General features: G+C 44.6%; 1 protein-coding gene and 1 non-coding gene across 4 annotated transcripts in view; both read right to left on the bottom strand.

The window, feature by feature from the left end:
• Window positions 1–17825, bottom strand: part of LOC126354006 (U8-agatoxin-Ao1a-like) — a 403061-nt gene that overhangs the window by 98379 nt on the left and 286857 nt on the right. The window lies entirely within an intron of this gene.
• Window positions 14495–14569, bottom strand: Trnas-cga (transfer RNA serine (anticodon CGA)). The gene has a single exon. It is a non-coding gene; the product is annotated as a tRNA-Ser (tRNA).

Here is a 17825-nt window from a genome sequence, read left to right as displayed (position 1 = left end):
ACCAATGAGGACGAAAACTAATGAAGCGAGGAAATGAAACATTCATAAAAATCTTCTTGATGCAATAATTTACCAACAGCCGTATGTATTGTAGAAATTTATTTTATTTTATGAACTTCTATGTGCTACGAACTTCGGTATTGTATTGATGCTATCTTCAGGCCCCACTCGTCATAGTCGTAAAATCGCTATACGCGGACGGAGCCATATAACTGGATCCGTGAATCAAATGTAAAATACAAAACAGGGGGGTTAATAATAGAGTTTCACGAAGATGTCAACATCTCTGATTCTGTAGAAATTTAATTTACTTTATTTTATGAACTTCTATGTGCTACCATGGAGAGCATTAAACGTAGTATGTTGACATCTTCGTGAAACTCAGTTATTCAACCCACCCCCCCCACCCCTGTTTTGTATTTTAGATTTGATTCAGGGATCCAGTTATGTGGCTCCGTCCGTGTATAGTGATTTTACGACTATGACGAGTGTGGCCTGAAGATGTCATCAATGTAATGCCGAAACTGGTAGCACATAGATGTTCATATAATAAAATAAATACGGCTGTTGGTAAATTATTGCACCAAGAAGTTCATGCCAGCCGTCGTACCACGATCCATAATGGATCAACGAAGATTCATAAAAATTGTTATCTGACATGATCAGCCGGTGCGACGGCGGTCTACAGAATTATTTAATAGCCATGATTGTTATGTTAACTCATTGTCGATTTACTAGTTTCGGCAATATAAATAGTTGTCTTCACATGCATAAACCGGCTGGTGGTAATTACATCATACTATGACTCAACCACTCTGTCAAATGAAATACGTGTAAGGGGTGATCAAGAAGTTTCCCTTCGAAAGCCGGACAGTGAACAATCGATATTCCGATAATGAAAAATCGCCGTGAGCACTGAGACACACATCCCACCCACGAACCGGGTCGAAGGTACCCGCTTGGTATAACTCAGTTTCCCACTTCCTGAAATAGTCCTGCTGCACCATTCTGTTTCGATTCTTCTACCAGAGTGCTACAATACGGTGGCACAGAGATTTCAATGCGCACCGTCTAAACTCGAAGGTAAAAATGACGAAGCGACCAAACGACATTCACAAATTGAAGAGAACTTGACATGTAGTGAACGATACTTATGGACGCCTGTTTTCAACTTATATCCTATCTTCATTTCGACAAATAATCTGTTACAGCATCAATTTTCGTTTTATTTCCGTGTTTCCTTCTCAATAATTAACCTGTATCCGGAGAACAACAGTGATTCCTACGTTTGTAGAACTCGTTATTGCTTTATGTACAGAATTCTTTTTAAGTCATGTGTCTTCAAAAAGGTTTGTGCGGGATGACACAGACTGTTGAGGAGAGTTCATTACTTGTTCTCGAATGGAAGGTGAAGATGTAAAAGGATTACGATGTGCTTTGTGTAAAGCATTGCGGTGTCGTACGGTATAGATAGCCCACTAGGCAGAACGCATCACGAGGTTGACCGTAAAACATGAGAAGAACTCGCCAATTCACAGTCGTCTTGAAGCCACAATACTGACAGTACACCACCACTGGGCCCTTATAAGAAGAGCTCCAACGAGGCCGATCACTGGACTCTCAGTCTTCGAGTGGAGATATCCGAAGCCTCGGCAGTTTATAGTAGCTTTCTGTGATTTTATGTATGACGGTCAGACTCTGATTAACGGACATTTTCTCGGATTTTTGTTCAAGTTACGTGAAGTTATTCTGCCATTCATATTTGGCGTGCTGCTACTTATTTCTGCTTTCGGTCTAAGCATCCAATTATTCCACATTACCCACTTCTGGTGCATCCAACAAATATGGCGATCCTTTCATGTTACGGTAAGACGTGGCTGACTGGAAGCATTTCAAGTTCCCATGGGCAACTGTCACATTCGAAAGCCTCACAACTCTGAATATTGCACGATTCGATTGAGCGGCCAGGGGTTGTGAAAAAGGCAAAATGAAAGGCCATCCCCTGGCGCACAAAAGCTCTCTTGGCCAAGCAGATGTGTGCATAAGACGTTTGCTTAGATAATAAAGTATCACGTTTGTCCAGTGACACTTACCTACTTAGGTAAATGAGCTTGATTACTGTGATGAATGATGACAGCACTTGGTACTGAAACCGACAGACATTAGACGAAATACACTGACGGGAAAGAAACGCTACACAAAGGAGGAGTTGTGCGACATTAACGAAAGCTGGTAGACGTGTGTCTACATCTGAAAGATGACATCTATTCTAACTTCGTGCCAGTAGCATAAAAGTGGCGCTAGAAGCGCCAATGTAAGGAGATGTTAGTCAAGCATGCCTTTAAGGCGACAAAGACGGCATTATCAACACCTGAACGGCGGTGGCAGAGCGTTTCTAGGCGCTTCAGTCCGGAATCACACGGCTGCTACCGTCACAGGTTCGAATCCTGCCTCGGGAATGGATGTGTGTGATGACCTTAGCTTAGTTAAGTTTAAGTAGTTCCACGTCTAGGGGACTAATGACCTCAGATGTTTAGTCCCATAGTGCTTAGAGCCATTTGAAACATCTGAACACCTGAACGAGGTCGTTCAGTAGGGTACGATGCACTGGATGTTCCCTCTGCGATACTGCATAAAGAGTTGGCAGCAATGTAGCCACTGTGCACGGTTGCTGGCAGCGGTGGTCACGAGAATGTACGGTCGCAAGAAGACCACCTGGTACTACTGGATGGTAAGACCATTGCATTCGGCATGCGGCTCTGCCGCATCGTACTGCACCTGCAGCAGCAATCTGAACAGCAGTTGGTACCCCAGTGACACATCGAACTGTTACAAGTCGGTTACCTCAAGGACAACTCCAAGCCAAACATCCCGTAGCGTGCATTCCACTGACCCCAAACCACCGCCATTTGTGACTAGTGGTGTCATGTGAGAGGTCCACACATCTGGCTGCAAAATTGTGCATCAGTCTGGTCATTCGACCTGATGGCCTGCCATTCATTAAGAGCATTCTGTTTCCAATAGGATAACACTCGCCCACGTGCCGTTGTTATAACACGAGATGCTCTGCAGAATGTCGATTACCATATCTGTCTCCAATCGAGCACATAACGGACATAACCGGACAACAATTCCAGCGTCACCCACTAACAGCATTAGCCGTCCCTGATATTTAGCGATCAAATTCAACAGTTATCGAACACCATCATATACACTGACGTCTGTCACCTGTATAACACAACACATACAGGTTTACATGCTTGTATGCAACATTCTGGCGGTTACAACGATTATTAATGTACCAGGATTTGACATTTGTAATGGCTTATCTCTTGCTCATGATCTTGGAATGTTAATTGCCTATATACGTCACCTAGACAAATATTTTCCCAAAATTTCATTACTCTACATTAATTCTTTATTGGTACTACTATGTTTCTCCGTCACCGTAAACTTTTATACACTAAAACAAATAACTTTTTCTTTATTAAATTTCTGCTCTAAGGAGTCTATAAATCGCAGTAGTTGAATCCTACACATTTTGCGAAAATATCTACGAGGTTGAACAACGATCCTTCATTCCTCTATTGTGGTATATAGAACTAGGTCGCTGGGTGAGCAGCCAGCAAAATTGTACTTTATCACCGCACCCGAACTTCAGCGGCTACCGAACCAGGGCACGGTAGTTGCTCCCCCACCTTAGGTGATCTCCTTATTCCGCCGGCTCGGCGCCGGCGGGATGCTGTAACGCCGGCGCCACGCTGCCGCTGCCGCCCTATCCACAGCGACCCCATTTGTGGCCACCCACGCCGCTCGCTCCGCCTGCTCCTTTTTCGCGTCGTCTTCCCCGCCACCGCCGCCTCCGCCGCCGCCGCTGTCGCGCGGCTGCAGGGAGTAGCCGGCAGCCACCGGGCGTTGGGTAAACAGCTCGGCTCTCCACCCGCGCCAGGTAAACAGAGCCGGGTCGTGATCTGGCACATGGGCGCGCTAACTGTGGCGCCGTACCTGGCCAGGGGGCGACCCGGCGCAAAGCGCAAGGGCGGGGCAGGCGATTGTGGGTCACCGGTTTCCATGATCCTACCAGGAACTACAAGGTTACGGTAAATGATTCATTCGTTACCAAAATTTTGTATTTTCCAAAGTCTTACATGAACAAATAGAACTTCGAGTCATATTGATGTGTCAAAAGCCTGAATAACCTCCGTTTCCAATACGGGTGCAGAGAGTCAGTGACGTTCTGGAAGATACCGATAGGGATGTGGAGCCATTTAGACTCCACTGACTAGGTTTCTCGGTTGAGGTTCCATGGTACGAATAGCCTGAAAGGTATGTGCTGAGATTCGATCAGGATAGAGCCAGTGAAAAATGTGGATAGTTCCCAACCGCAAGGTTGAACGAGTGGTACATCTTCGAGTAGTAAGATCTTTGACAGCTAAAAGAGCTAGGTGCATGCGGTAAAAGTTTGAGTAGTGGTGAGGAGATGCACAGAGACAGCAGACGTGTTTCGACTCGGAGCTAGATGCCTGCAGAAGCCAGCCGGGTCGTGACAGCGTCAAAGTAAGAATTGGCGCTACGCACATAATGAGCTATATATTGAGCGAAACTCGGCACATACCTGGGGAAACTAGAAAGAATAATTAATAAAACAGATTTTCTTTGGTTAAATAATGTCTAAAACCTAGATAGAAATCCAATTGTTGACCCAATAAGCGTTTTGTGAAACTTTCTCGTAAATCCATGCTACAAAAGTTTTTTTTTCTTTAGGTTTTCACATGTGCCTTAAAAGTTTGAACAATAAATATTTTTTAGATAAAATTACAGTTTCATCTAACACCTTGTCGTTCTCCGCATCCTGCGCTTGCATTGAACCAAAAGGTACATTAAAGCAAAGTTCCCATGAGTAAAACTAATAATTTCATTTATCTGAGTAAAAAAATCTATATGCCATTGCACAGTTGGCAAATTATTCAGATCACGACAGAATTTTTATTAAGGGCCAAAATGAGTAAAGTTATCTAGAATGACCATTTTATGCCATTGCACTACGGCTGAGTTGAATATATGTTTTATTATCGGCTAAACGGGAAGGAGTGCACGAACTAAGTCCACAGACGCAGTCAGATGCAGGTTGGTGACTTTCATTTATTTTTACCACTAAACTTTCATGCAGTCAGATGTGTATTTGAGAATTAGTTTTCCAACAATATTTTCATGCAGGCAGATTAAGTTCAGTTCAGTTAAATACGCAGTCAGATGCAAGTGTTATTAAAGACTAAAGCAATAACATGCACTTCAGTCTATTTTAAATAGAGAATTTTTATTAATAACACATTCAAGCCCAATCGGGGTTGGCTTGAGCCTGGGGATCAAAATGTTCAAATGTGTGTGAAATCTTATGAGACTTAACTGCTAAGGTTATCAGTCCCTAAGCTTACACACTACTTAACCTAAATTATCTTAAGGACAAACACACACACACCCATGCCCGAGGGAGGAATCGAACCTCCGCCAGGACGGGGCCGCACAGTCCATGACTGCAGCACCTCAGACCACTCTGCTAATCCCGCACGGCTTAAGCCTGGGGAGTTTAGTAGGTGGGGGAATGTGGCAAACTCATACTGGTGCTCTTTGGATCAAGCACGTATATTGCGAGTTGTGTGATACATTGAACTCATCTTCTTATATATGCCTCATGCCGATGAAAATCAAACTGAACGAGGGGAAATACATGGTCTCCAAGGATAGGTGCATATTTGTGGTAGTCTATTGTGCCTTTCAGAATGAGGAATCAGCCACAGGGAATGCCACATAAAATATTCTCCTTACCACAAACTCCCTCCTCCGACCTAAGCCTTCCGAGATTGCTGCAGGGCTGTACATACTAACGGCCCTCTGGCTAATGGAGCATGAAAAGGCCATTTGTCGCCACTCAGTGGACGTCTTGTCGCGCATTGAAGTGCAAATTTGAGCCTTCGTCGCCAGTGGAAAGCTGTCAGTTTGGGTGAATGAACCAGGCGTCTATGGTGGAGCGCATATGCAGCAACATTCGCTGAATGCTAGTTGAGTAGACATTATCAGTAGCCCCTTGGTTCATCTGGGCTGTCAGTTTTCAATACTTGCACGTCTACTCGTCAGTACATGTTCGCAAATCCCTCGTTCACCTTTGTCGTCTATGTCCCGTGCTGCTTTACAGTTGCCGGTTTTGGATAGCGCAATTTTGCCAGGCACGATGTACTTTAACCACGTCGATACTCGAAAAGTTTACAAACTTAGCCGTTTCGGAAATACTTCTACCCTTGGCCGAAAGCCAATGATCATGCACTTTTGTACATCAGATAAATCACTTCGTTTTCGTATTACGACAACGACTGTACTTTTCCGTGTCCGCCCGATACGCTTTGTCTATCCTCTACAGGTAGTGTTTCCACGTGCTGTCGTAAGTGGTTATTGCTCGTTGACGTCGAACATAGGGAATGGTGACAATAATGTGACTGGAACGTGTATGGCTGATGTTTCAATAGAACCATAAACTCAGTAAATTTGCATTTTGATCTCTACAAATGTTCTGTGACTGCCCCTATGGTCACAAGACACACATCCAAGCGGCAGTCTGCTTTAGTTCCATGCCTTATGAGCAACTTTCTGTCAGTTGTTGTCACAGCACGACTAATGCGGTCTCTGAGCCCTTCCAGTCTTCTTGGCAGTGGTAGTACGCAAACACAAGCGACCTGGTGGTGGGGGAAGGTAGAGCAAGGGAACAAAGCCATCATCACCACTACATTCAATCCAACGATGCAGAAGGTCGTCGTTTAGGTAGCGACGAACATCGACGCTCCAATGAGGGGATCACCCCCTCTTATTTGAAGATTAAATTCTGAGAATCAGCAAGAGGTACCCTCAAAGCCTTCTCGTAGAAGAAAAACTGCGCATTCAGCTTCGTTAGTGGCAATGCACACAAACGTTGGATTTCGGTGAATCTCGCTCATGCGCCAAAATTTTATGAGGATTTTCAGCGCCCACACAGTCACACTGTGGCGACTACCAAACAAAGGTTTTATTAAGGGGAAGAAATTTCTGAGAATGTACGTTCGGAGTGTAACATGTAACTGTAGGAAAACCGGAAGAGAAGAGAATGTAAAGCAACAGACGAATGTTGAAAATTTGGTGCACTAATAGGGTGAGAAACGATTAGGTTCTTCGCAGAACAGACGAGGAAACATATGCATAGCTAAATGAAGTTGTTGGATTCTACCTGGAAAGCTGTTGAGCGTAGACTTTCATTAATGAGTAGCAAACGAAGGATTTCCGTACATATGTGTATATAAACTTTTCTCTCATTTTGATGTAACGAACCGACCTTAAAGTTTTTAAAAGTATGTTTAGAACACCCTATATAAGAATCGGTGGCGTGCATTGCACAATGTCCGCCCCACCAGTTTAACAGCGGCCCGGGAGATTCTTTACGCAGCAGGCAACTCGCGACAACCGCTCACCGCTGCCCTAAGCTGTAGGGACTGCTGCCTCTCTCGAAATATGGCGTTTTGTTACGTAGGAAACATGCTGACTTTTGTGGGCATTATGCAGAACATCCTCCAAGTCCTAGCCGGACGTGGTGGCCGAGCGGTTCTAGGGGCTCCAGTCCGGAACCGTGCGACTGCTTCGGACACAGGTTCGAATTCTACCTCGGGCATGGATGTGTGTGATGTCCTTAGGTTAGTTAGGTTTAAGTATTTCTAAGTTCTAAGGGACTGATGACCTCAGATGTTAAGTTCCATAGTGCTCAGAGTCATTTGAACCACTTTCCAAGTGCTACTAGAAGATATGCCCCTGCAAAGAAGAAGAAAAATATGATTTACGCATGTGGAGCTCCAGCACTTTTCAGTCTCAGTGTTCGATATGCACTGGCTAGTATCTGCCGTGACGGACTGATAGGTAGAGGTGGACCAGTTTCATGGCCTGCACGTTCCTCCGACCTCCATTCTTTGGATTATTATGGTTCAAATGTCTCTGAGCACTATGGGACTTAACATCTGAAGTCATCAGTCCCCTAGACTTAGAACTACTTAAACTTAACTAACCTAAGGACATCACACACATCGATGCCCGAGACAGGATTCGAACCTGCAACCGTAGCAGCAGCGCGGTTCCGGACGGAAGCGCCTAGAACCGCTTGGCCACAGCGGCCGGCATAGCTTTTGTAATATGCAGATTTTGGCTGTTAACTGACATGACTTAATAATGATGTAACGACTTTTAGCATTGTACTTCATATTGGCATAATAGCCGAAATCTAGATAGTACCAAAGATTAATTTAATAATACACAGTCAAATGGCGATTTAGTCTTTAAAAAAGGCAAAAATTTTGATGATTTTTTTGATGAGAACGGATAGCATACTGAAAAGGATATGAGCAATAACAACAGCAATGGAATGTTATTCTAATTAAAGCAGGTGACGATGAGGGAATTGGATTAGGAAAATAGGCACTGCAAGTTATAAATGAATTTGGTTATTTGGGCTGCAAAATTAATGACCATGGCTGAAGTAGAAAGGATATCAAATGCAGTCTGGGAATAGCAAAAGCAGCGAGTCTGAGAAAGAGATTTGTTAACATCGGATATATGCAGAAGTTTTTGGAATTAACATACTACGGAAGTGAGACGTAGACAATAATAGCTACAGACAAGAGGAGATTAGATGCTCTTCAAATGTTACGGAAGAATGATACTTCAACGCATATTAATAGACTCTACAGAGGCCGCGTTATCTGGTTCACGATTCAAGAGGTACCTGATGTACTGAACTCCATTATACACGTCTACCTCTAGAATATTGAAAAAGAGGGCTCCGTTCAGTCATCACACACTAATAGAGTAATTCGGATGGTGCAAAACGTTTATTGAACAGTTTATTGGAGGATTTCGCCTCCCCGCGTGCCTCCCCGATAAGGGAGCTGTTCGTGAGACCAAGTTACATCGCCTTTAAGGCCGGCGCGCGTGGCGTGTTCACTAGGTCACGGCGACTCCACGGGGAAGTTACCTGTTGGCCCGGCCAGCCAGAGACTGCGCCACACCAGCTCTCGTGCATTCCCAGGCTTTCGCGGCTGGAGTCAGACTGCTTGACATTATTCTGACATTATTCTGGTTTGTTGTCCGCGTATTACGTTGACGGTGGCCGCATTACAGTAATTATAATAATACACAATCAAATGTCGGTTTACTCTTTTTAAAAGTATTGCATGCTGTGGCTCAACGCCATCAAAAAGCTTTTGCTGCCACCGAAAGAATTAGAACTGTGACCAGTGATGATGCTGGATTCCAGCCTGAGGGATTCACTGAAGGCAGAAATGATAACATTAGAAAGGGGCTCCAGCCCGAAACTAGTCCCAAACGAAACAAATATTACTCAGTGATTGTTAAAAGGCACTAAGTTTTCATCAAAATTGAGATTCCGATGGATATTCAGTGTACGAATGTTGACGCATCGGATCATGGTACAAGGAACTACGTTGGCAGTTCGTTGTATCGTAAAACTGGCAGCTGTTTTGAACGTTCAGTGTTACAGAGAACTGTGTCACTGACTTAGATCCATTTAGTATTGAAACTGATTACGTCGGTAACAAGCATTGCTGTTCTTCTGTGGCGTAACGAATGAATGTTTGTTTGTACAAAGGAATAATGGAGTGAATGCAGAACGGCAAGAAACGAAGCATAAATGTCGATAATTACGGCAGAAATAATGTTAAGATGGCTGGAGTAAAAGGTACAGAATATATCACAGCCAGAGGGAAAAGAACTGAAGAATGTTATCGGCAACTGGTTCAATGAAGATTTATTGTATGATTGATTATGGGCAGGGAAAGCATCACAGTATAATAGAAGCAATATTTGTAAGTGTGGAGGTGATGTTAAGCTCCAATTACCGTCTCTTTTCCGCGTGTTTTGATACGTGCCGAAAGGAATTTTTTCTCTGTATCAGTGAGTGTGACCGAATCAAGTTCTTACAGCATTTCATGACCTTCACACTAAAAACGAACAAGAACTTCATTTCCAGCGTCTAATAGAAGCAAGCAAGGTGAAACATCGCGGACCACGTAAAGCAGACCTCAATGGGGAGAAAAAGACAAGACAACCTGCATTCAAACATCATGTGTCTCTTGCGAATGTCGGCGTACAAGGTACGTTAACGAACATTTGAGTCTTCATGCAATGTCTCAAAAGAGAACATACCACATTAACAATCTACTGGTTGGAGGGGAAAGACTAAAGGATAAACTTGGGTTTCACCCAAGTAACCGAAAAACCCCACTGCAAATTCTACAGTTTATACACAATCACGCTGAACCATTTCCAGCACAGTCTACCCATTATTATGGTTCTGAGAGTAAACATTTGGATGACAGGTTACATGTTAAACAAATGTATCACCTTCTCAAAGAGAAACATCCAGAAGTGAATGTGGAACATGAATTCTGTCTATTATACTTCAATGAAAATTTTGCTTTGTGCCTTGAGTAGCCAAGGATACAGCGTGTAGTACATGTGAAGCACGAAAGGTAAAATCTTAAATCTCCGTACGTGGCTGAGAATGTGAAATAGTTAGATATTCGTAAGCATCGAAGTGCAAGGTTATATAAGGCTCTGACCGAAAAGGCCCTGGGAAGTCCCAACGGTACCGACCGACGACCGTGCCACCCTTAGCCGGTAGGCTTCACTCGATGCAGAATATGCAGGCGCATGTGATCAGCACATGGTTCTCCCGGCCCATTGCGCATCATGCAGCAATTTGGCCACAGTTTGAGTTGTAACACGACCTCCTGTGGCTGCACGAGAAGCATCATGCAACATGGTGGCGTTGCTTTCACGGTTCCTCCGAGCCATAATCCGTAGGTAGCGGTAATCCACTGCAGTAGTAGCCCTTTGGCGGCCTGAACGAAACATGTCATCGACAGTTCCTGTCCCCCTGTATCTCCTCCATGTCCGAACAACATCACTATGGTTCACTCCGAGACGCCTAAACACTTCCCTTGTTGAGAGCCCTTCCTGGCACAATGCGGACGCGATAGAACAGCGGTATTGACCCTCAAGGCATGGTTAGACTACGGACAACATGAGCCGTGTACCTCCTTCCTGCTGGAATAACTGGAACTGATCGTCGGACCCTCTGCGGCTTTTTCCCAAAGTTGTGTAGCAGCGACCGTGCTGAGTCAGCATTGGTTGAAAACGTGAAGTGGTACATCAGTGCCCGGCGTGGAACTTGGTGAGGACAAGTCATGACGTTGTCTGTGGCAAGTTTCGCTGTTCGTGGAAGGGTACGGCGGCCATGCCTCTCCGCAGCTCAGCGTGGCTGTTGGAGCCTCCGCGCTCTCGATAAGCGAAGCTGTGCTTAGGCTCTTTCCCAGAACACTGCATACTCCTATAGTCGTTTGTCGAGATCGTGTCAAGGTGGAAGATTCAATAGCAACGCGAAGGACAGGCCGAGTGGCGGTCCCAGCGTGCAACCAGTAAGGCACGACTTGTGCTTCCCCGGTAGTTCCGACACAGGTGCCCAGTGCCCAACTTGAGCCACATCTGTTTTTCATCCACTTAAGATCAGGCCGTCCGCATCCTCAGACACCGTTGTGACCATCAGTACTGCGGGTTGTAGATCAGAAATTCACTCCATAACCAGATGGCTCGGACTTACAGCAGTGGACTCAAAGTTGGAAGCAGCTTGAATTCAGCATCCTGCAGCTTAACAAATCTGGTCTTCCCTGATACGTATGATGCCTCACTACGAGAATGAGCTTGAGAAGGGTAGATGTTTTGTAGAAAGCGATGACGTGACGACTCCCACAAGTGACCGAATATGCCCTCGTTTTCTGAGCCTGTTCTAGTTCCATGGAGTTCCTTTACGCGAAGTTTGCATCCTGAGAGACGTTTCATGACATAACTAGGTAAGGTGTAGTGCGTTCTGTCTGCTCCGTACGTATTCTAAATGCTGAATCAGTTGTTTTTTGCTTCCCTCTCACATGAAAGGATCTCCGAGCTTGCCTGTACTTCAGCCCTCCCTTGTTGACACTTGGTTACGATACTGTAGCGTAGCTAGTACTGAAATGAATCACAGACGAGCAGTTGTCAGTTCTTACAGGCCTTGCATCACTAACATAAAACTACAGTAAATTGCTCATTTCCTCATTCCCACGACATCTTCAGGCCAAAAGAGCGCGAGTCAGCCGACAAGTGCATGGTCGAGGAAGGCGAAGAAGGCGTAAGGCAAGAAACAGTGTTTATCAGTTCTTTGGCTGGCTCAAACGGTTCAAATGGCTCTGAGCACTATGCGACTTTATTTCTGAGGTCATCAGTCGCCTAGAACTTAGAACTAATTAAACCTGACTAACCTAAGGACATCACACACATTCATGCCCGAGGCAGGATTGGAACCTGCGACCGTAGCGGTCGCTTGGCTCCAGACTGTAGCGCCTAGAACCGCACGGCCACTCCAGCCAGCTGTCGTCATGGCCCGAACCCCTTTCGTTCGAAGAGTAAGACCAGAGGAGGAAGCGTTATGAACCTGGACTGTTTTTGTCACATTCCCTGCTGGGCGATCTCGTCATTCTGGACGGCACAATATATTAAACCAAGTATGCACCTACCCTTGGGGATCACGCCCTCCTCTCGCTGTACCTTGTTTTTCTTTGGCACGAGGCATCTACCAGCAGGACAATTCAACGTGTCATGCAACCCACTGTCATGCAGCTCACACTGTATCTGAGTGCTGGTACAACGCAGAGGCATTTTCAACATGGTTTGCTTTTAACCGCGAACATAGGAACTTGGTAATCTTGTTTCTTCACGGAGATCGGTATAATTCACCACATATAACACACAGACGAAAGTACACCCTGACTCAAGAACAGTCTCTAACAGAGCAGAACTGAAGAAGCAGAGCGTTTCGCCTTTCAAAACTCGTAAGGCGGAGTGGAACTGAAGAAGCAGGGTTTTCCCCCTTTCAAAAATTGTAAGCGACACGTGGAGCCCCAGCGCCCTCACTCCTCATCGCTAAGGCTGTACTCGGGCCAAACATCTACTATTCTATAACTTTTTTATTCTACGCCAGCTTTCACGCCTCATCTTCAGTTGTACCTTACTTCACATCTAACCGATGTTAAGTATTAATAGCTCAGATCACAGCAGCATCTACACACAAAGTGACACCTCGCCGCTGGCTAACAGACTATATATACCTCGTAGTCGTATTCAGTCACGTCTGAAAATGAGACCTGAAGAGTCGGCCGCGGTGGCCAAACGATTCTAGGCCCTTCAGTACGGAACCGCGCTGCTGCTACGGTCGCAGGTTCGAATCCTGCCATGGGCATGGATGTATGTGATGTCCTTAGGTTAGTTAGGTTTAAGTAGTTCTAAGTTCTACGGGACTGATGACCTCAGAGCCATTTGAACCATTTTTTTGAGACCTGAAGACTCTAAATCGATCACGGTATAAATGTTTTATAAAACCATACTCGCAGTCTGAGGCTATTTTGTTTATTGTTATTATAATAAACGGCTCCGGTCTCGCCAATCCACTAGCCTAACACCAAGTTCCATGGCCGCAGTTTCATTTTTTCGAGGTGGTAATTGAAACTCTATATATTGTTCCTCGTACATATTTAATAACGCGCAGAGACGGGCTGGATTAACATTCAGGTTTTTTTTTTTAAATTTGTAACGTTTCTTGCTGCTTCTGCAGTGGCAAAGTCCAAATAAACGCAGCGGGAAAGACGCCCGGAGCAACTTTTTTATCTGCAGCAGCGCAGTGTGGCGGCTCGCCGTCCGTTGGACACAGCGGGACGCGTTATCGGCAGTCGGCTGTCGGCTGCAGCAGGGAGCCGCATGCACCGCGCTGCGGCGGACAGCTGCACAAAGCTGAGGGCTGGTTGCGCCGGGGTCGGTGCGACAACGCGACGTCCACCAGCGTGGCTGCAAACTGCGCTCCAGTGGGCGGACAGGCGAAGCGGGAGACCTCACCCCAACCACTCTTTCTCCTCCACCCGACTCGTCGTTAAGCCCACCTGAACAGCTACAGCGCTAAATATTGCCACTTACGGCGTAGCACGATGCGTTACCTGAGTCCCGACAGGTACACACACATTACGCTTAAAAAGATCCGTCAATGTACTGATATGTAAACTGATGGATAGTCGCTGCAGCTGCTGATATGTTCATTGTTTTAGTGCACAACCGCTTCTAGCTTTCATATTTCGTTCGTTTTGTAGTGCATCTGAAACTGGCACTGTAAATGCATGACGCACTGGACATTTAAAATACAGCGTGTATCAAAAACAATGACGCGATTTCAAAACTCCATATTTTATCATAAAAACATACTACCATCATGGGATGAATTGCAAAATACTCATAAAACCTTAAAATTTTACCTATGCTTCCAGAATGAGATCTTCACTCTGCAGCGGAGTCTGCGCTGATATGAAACTTCCTGGCAGGTTAAAACTGTATGCCGGGCCGAGACTCGAACTCGGGTCCTTTGCCTTTCGCGGGCAAGTGCTCTACCAACTGAGCTACCCAAGCACGACTCACACCCCGTACTCACAGCTGTACTTCTGCCAGTACCTCGTCTCCTACCTTCCAAACTTTACAGAAGCTCTCCTGCGAACCCTGCAGAACTAGCACTCCTGAAGAAAGGATATTGCGGAGTCATGGCTTAGCCACAGCCTGGGGGATGTTTCCAGAATGAGATTTTCACTCTGCAGCGGAGTGTGCGCTGATATGAAACTTCCTGGAGTGCTAGTTCTGCAAGGTTCGCAGGAGAGCTTCTGTAAAGTTTGGAAGGTAGGAGACAAGGTACTGGCAGAAGTACAAAATATATCTGCTTTTACAGAAGTTATAGTGTCTGTTATTCTGTTCATCACTTCTTCCCGTCACGGTGAAGGTGAGCATACTTTCCTTCACACATCCGCACAAGAAAAAATCGCATGGCGTCATGTCTACATCGATCGCACAACTCAGCAGGCAAAATGCGTTTCTAAATAAATCTGTTAACTTGCAGCTGGGCGTGAACGTACTAACGAGAATTGCATCTTCTACTGGAACCTGCCATTATGACGTCTTACTGATTAGCGCCGGCCGAGGTGGCCGAGCGGTTCTAGACGCTACAATCTGGAAACGCGCAACCACTACGGTCGCAGGTTCGAATCCTGCCTCGGGCATGGATGTGTATGCTGTCCTTAGGTTAGTTAGGTTTAAGTAGTTCTATGTTCTAGAGGACTGATAACCTTAGAAGTTAAGTCCCATAGTGCTCAGAGCCATCTGAACCATTTTAACTGATTAGCAGTATCGCAACTAAATTTAATTTAACTCCAATACTCGGTGCAAATGGTGTAACAGCTTTTTTATAGCATTGAGTCTCTTCTGCTTAACAGTCCACATTTCATACAAGAAATGGTGCCTTGTGCAGCTGATAATCATTTTGGCATGATTATAATTTTATTGTACACTATTACAACCGTAACAAATTATAAGTAGGCCTACGGACTTCCGATCATTGTAGGACTAATAACAGTAAAACTCCATAATAGCGGATTGCAGCAGAAGATGCAATTCTCGTTTAAACGTACACACTTAGCTATGGGTTAACTGGTGTATAAACTTAGTTTGTTTGCTGAACTAAGCGAGAGAGCGAGCCTACCCATACCTTGGTGACGTACGCGCCGCGGCCTGTCTTTCTTGTAGGCCTCCCGGCGTTGAGAACTGACGTAAGTTGTTTGGTGGAGCTTCATGCTGTTGGAAAACGGAGTCCTCCTGAAGTTGTAGAAAGACAACTGCCAGTTGTGCAGCACTTGAAGACACTTCATTCCAGGCCCTGTGTTTTACTCTAAAAAGAAAGGACCGTAGGCCTACACTTTTTCTTGGGAAATGGCACAAAAAACCTGTTCACTTTAGATGAGTGTCTTTAGTGATCAGTAGTATCACGAGGGTTCTGTAGTCCCCACACGTGCACGCTATGTTGATTTACACTGGACCAAAAACACTGACTCACTCTTCGCAAACCGCATCATACAAACCACCTTGCGTTGAGCGGACTCCATCTTACTTCCGACTGGCTAAAAACAGAGAACACTAAGTTTCTGAAACTCTAGACCTTAGTAATTATTACTGTCCGAAAGCAGGTCATTCTGTTTGAAACACCCTGTACTTCACATAAAAGAACATGGAAAATTCAAGTTTACACATGTACAGTACGAGAACAGAAAAACAAAAAGAGAAAACCGTAGCTTCCACTGTGATGTGATGAATAACGTCAAATGATTAGAATAATAAAAGTAGCGTACACTTAAAAGTTGAAAGTTGTCTGTTAGATTTGCGAATTTCCAAAATTTATGCTTTCTGGACAACTACTACTCAAGAGCATCTTGACTCTCCAGACATGCTCCCAGTAATACACTTCAGTATCTCCACAGTTGCAGTTGTTGTGTTAGTTTCTCTGCCTAAGATATCTGAGCCAAGTACGGCCTTGAGAACATGCAGTGCGGGCGCTGGGGTGTTACATGTGGCCTACGAGTTTTGAAAGGGGAAACACCCTACTTCTTCAGTTCTCCTCTCTTCGAGATTCTTCTTGAGTCAGGGTATGCTTTCGCCTGAGTGTTACATGTGCCGTATTATACCAACTTCCGCCAAAAAGCAAGATAACAAAGCTCCCGTGATCATGGCTAAAAGCAAACACTGTTCAAAATGCCTCGGTGTTGTACCGTAGCGGTCGCGCGGTTCCAGACTGTAGCGTCTAGAACCGCTCGGCCACTCCAGCCGGCTGACCTCAGTTAACACTAGATGTTGCAATGGAGGGTGCCCTGAAGATGCAAAGATATATGTATATAGGTGGCCATGTGAAATTTCACAAATTTTCTTGAGAATCGCTGGTGAGGGACTTCATTGTCACATGCTCTCATGTTCGTCAAAAAAAGCAAGCGTGTTCCTACGTCACTACAAGTCCGTTCGTTTATGTATGGTAAAGTGGAAATGAAAGCAGAACACCAAATTTTTCTACATACGAGAAATACTTCGTAATTGCTTGATGAGAACGCATCAGTTCTTGAAAATAAAAGAACCAACGGCTGCAGTATGAGTGAATAAATGTACAGAGCCTCGTTTCGGTCGTTAATTGTTTTCTTTTTTCATTTATTCCGAATACCTATGTCATTTAAAAATAAAATTCATCAAATATATGCTAATTAGCATACGTCTTCTTATTTGTAATTATATACGACGCATTAAAATCTAGTTTTGATTGCAAACTAAAATTCTTAATTACTGATCTTTTATAAAAGATTGTTAATGAAGGTGGTGTAATTTAGAAACTACAGATATAATTTTTTCTCTCTTTATGTATTTTCGCTTCACGTGCTGCGAGCAAGCATGCTATGTACAGCCACATTGCTTGTCGAAAAAAAAATCTACCTTCTTTTGTCATTACAAACATGGTTGGAAAACTTGGAAGTCGATTTTCTCGAGAATTTTTGAATGCTCCATCGACCTGCTTTTGGAGAGGTGTATTTCAGTTTTGAGCTACCATAAGCACAAAAAATTACAAAAATCAAGTGTCATGTGGGTCCCTTCTTACAGAAAAACAGGTAATGTTGTCACACGTGGAGGCACTATTTAATTCCACTCCCGGTATGTTTTATTCATAAATTAATAAACTTTCTGTGTTCGTCCTAGTTATATGGTATGGTATACGATGCCTTGAGTCTCAGCACATAGGAACTCGACGCCAGCTTAATGCAGTATGCTTATAAAACCTTGGTCATCTCGTGAAAACCAGGCTTGAACAA

The sequence above is a fragment of the Schistocerca gregaria genome, chromosome 3 (assembly GCF_023897955.1).
Source record: "Schistocerca gregaria isolate iqSchGreg1 chromosome 3, iqSchGreg1.2, whole genome shotgun sequence".
Taxonomy (NCBI): Eukaryota; Metazoa; Arthropoda; class Insecta; order Orthoptera; family Acrididae; genus Schistocerca; species Schistocerca gregaria.
Note: the sequence above shows the minus strand (reverse complement) of the source record. Positions and strands in the feature narration are given on the sequence as shown.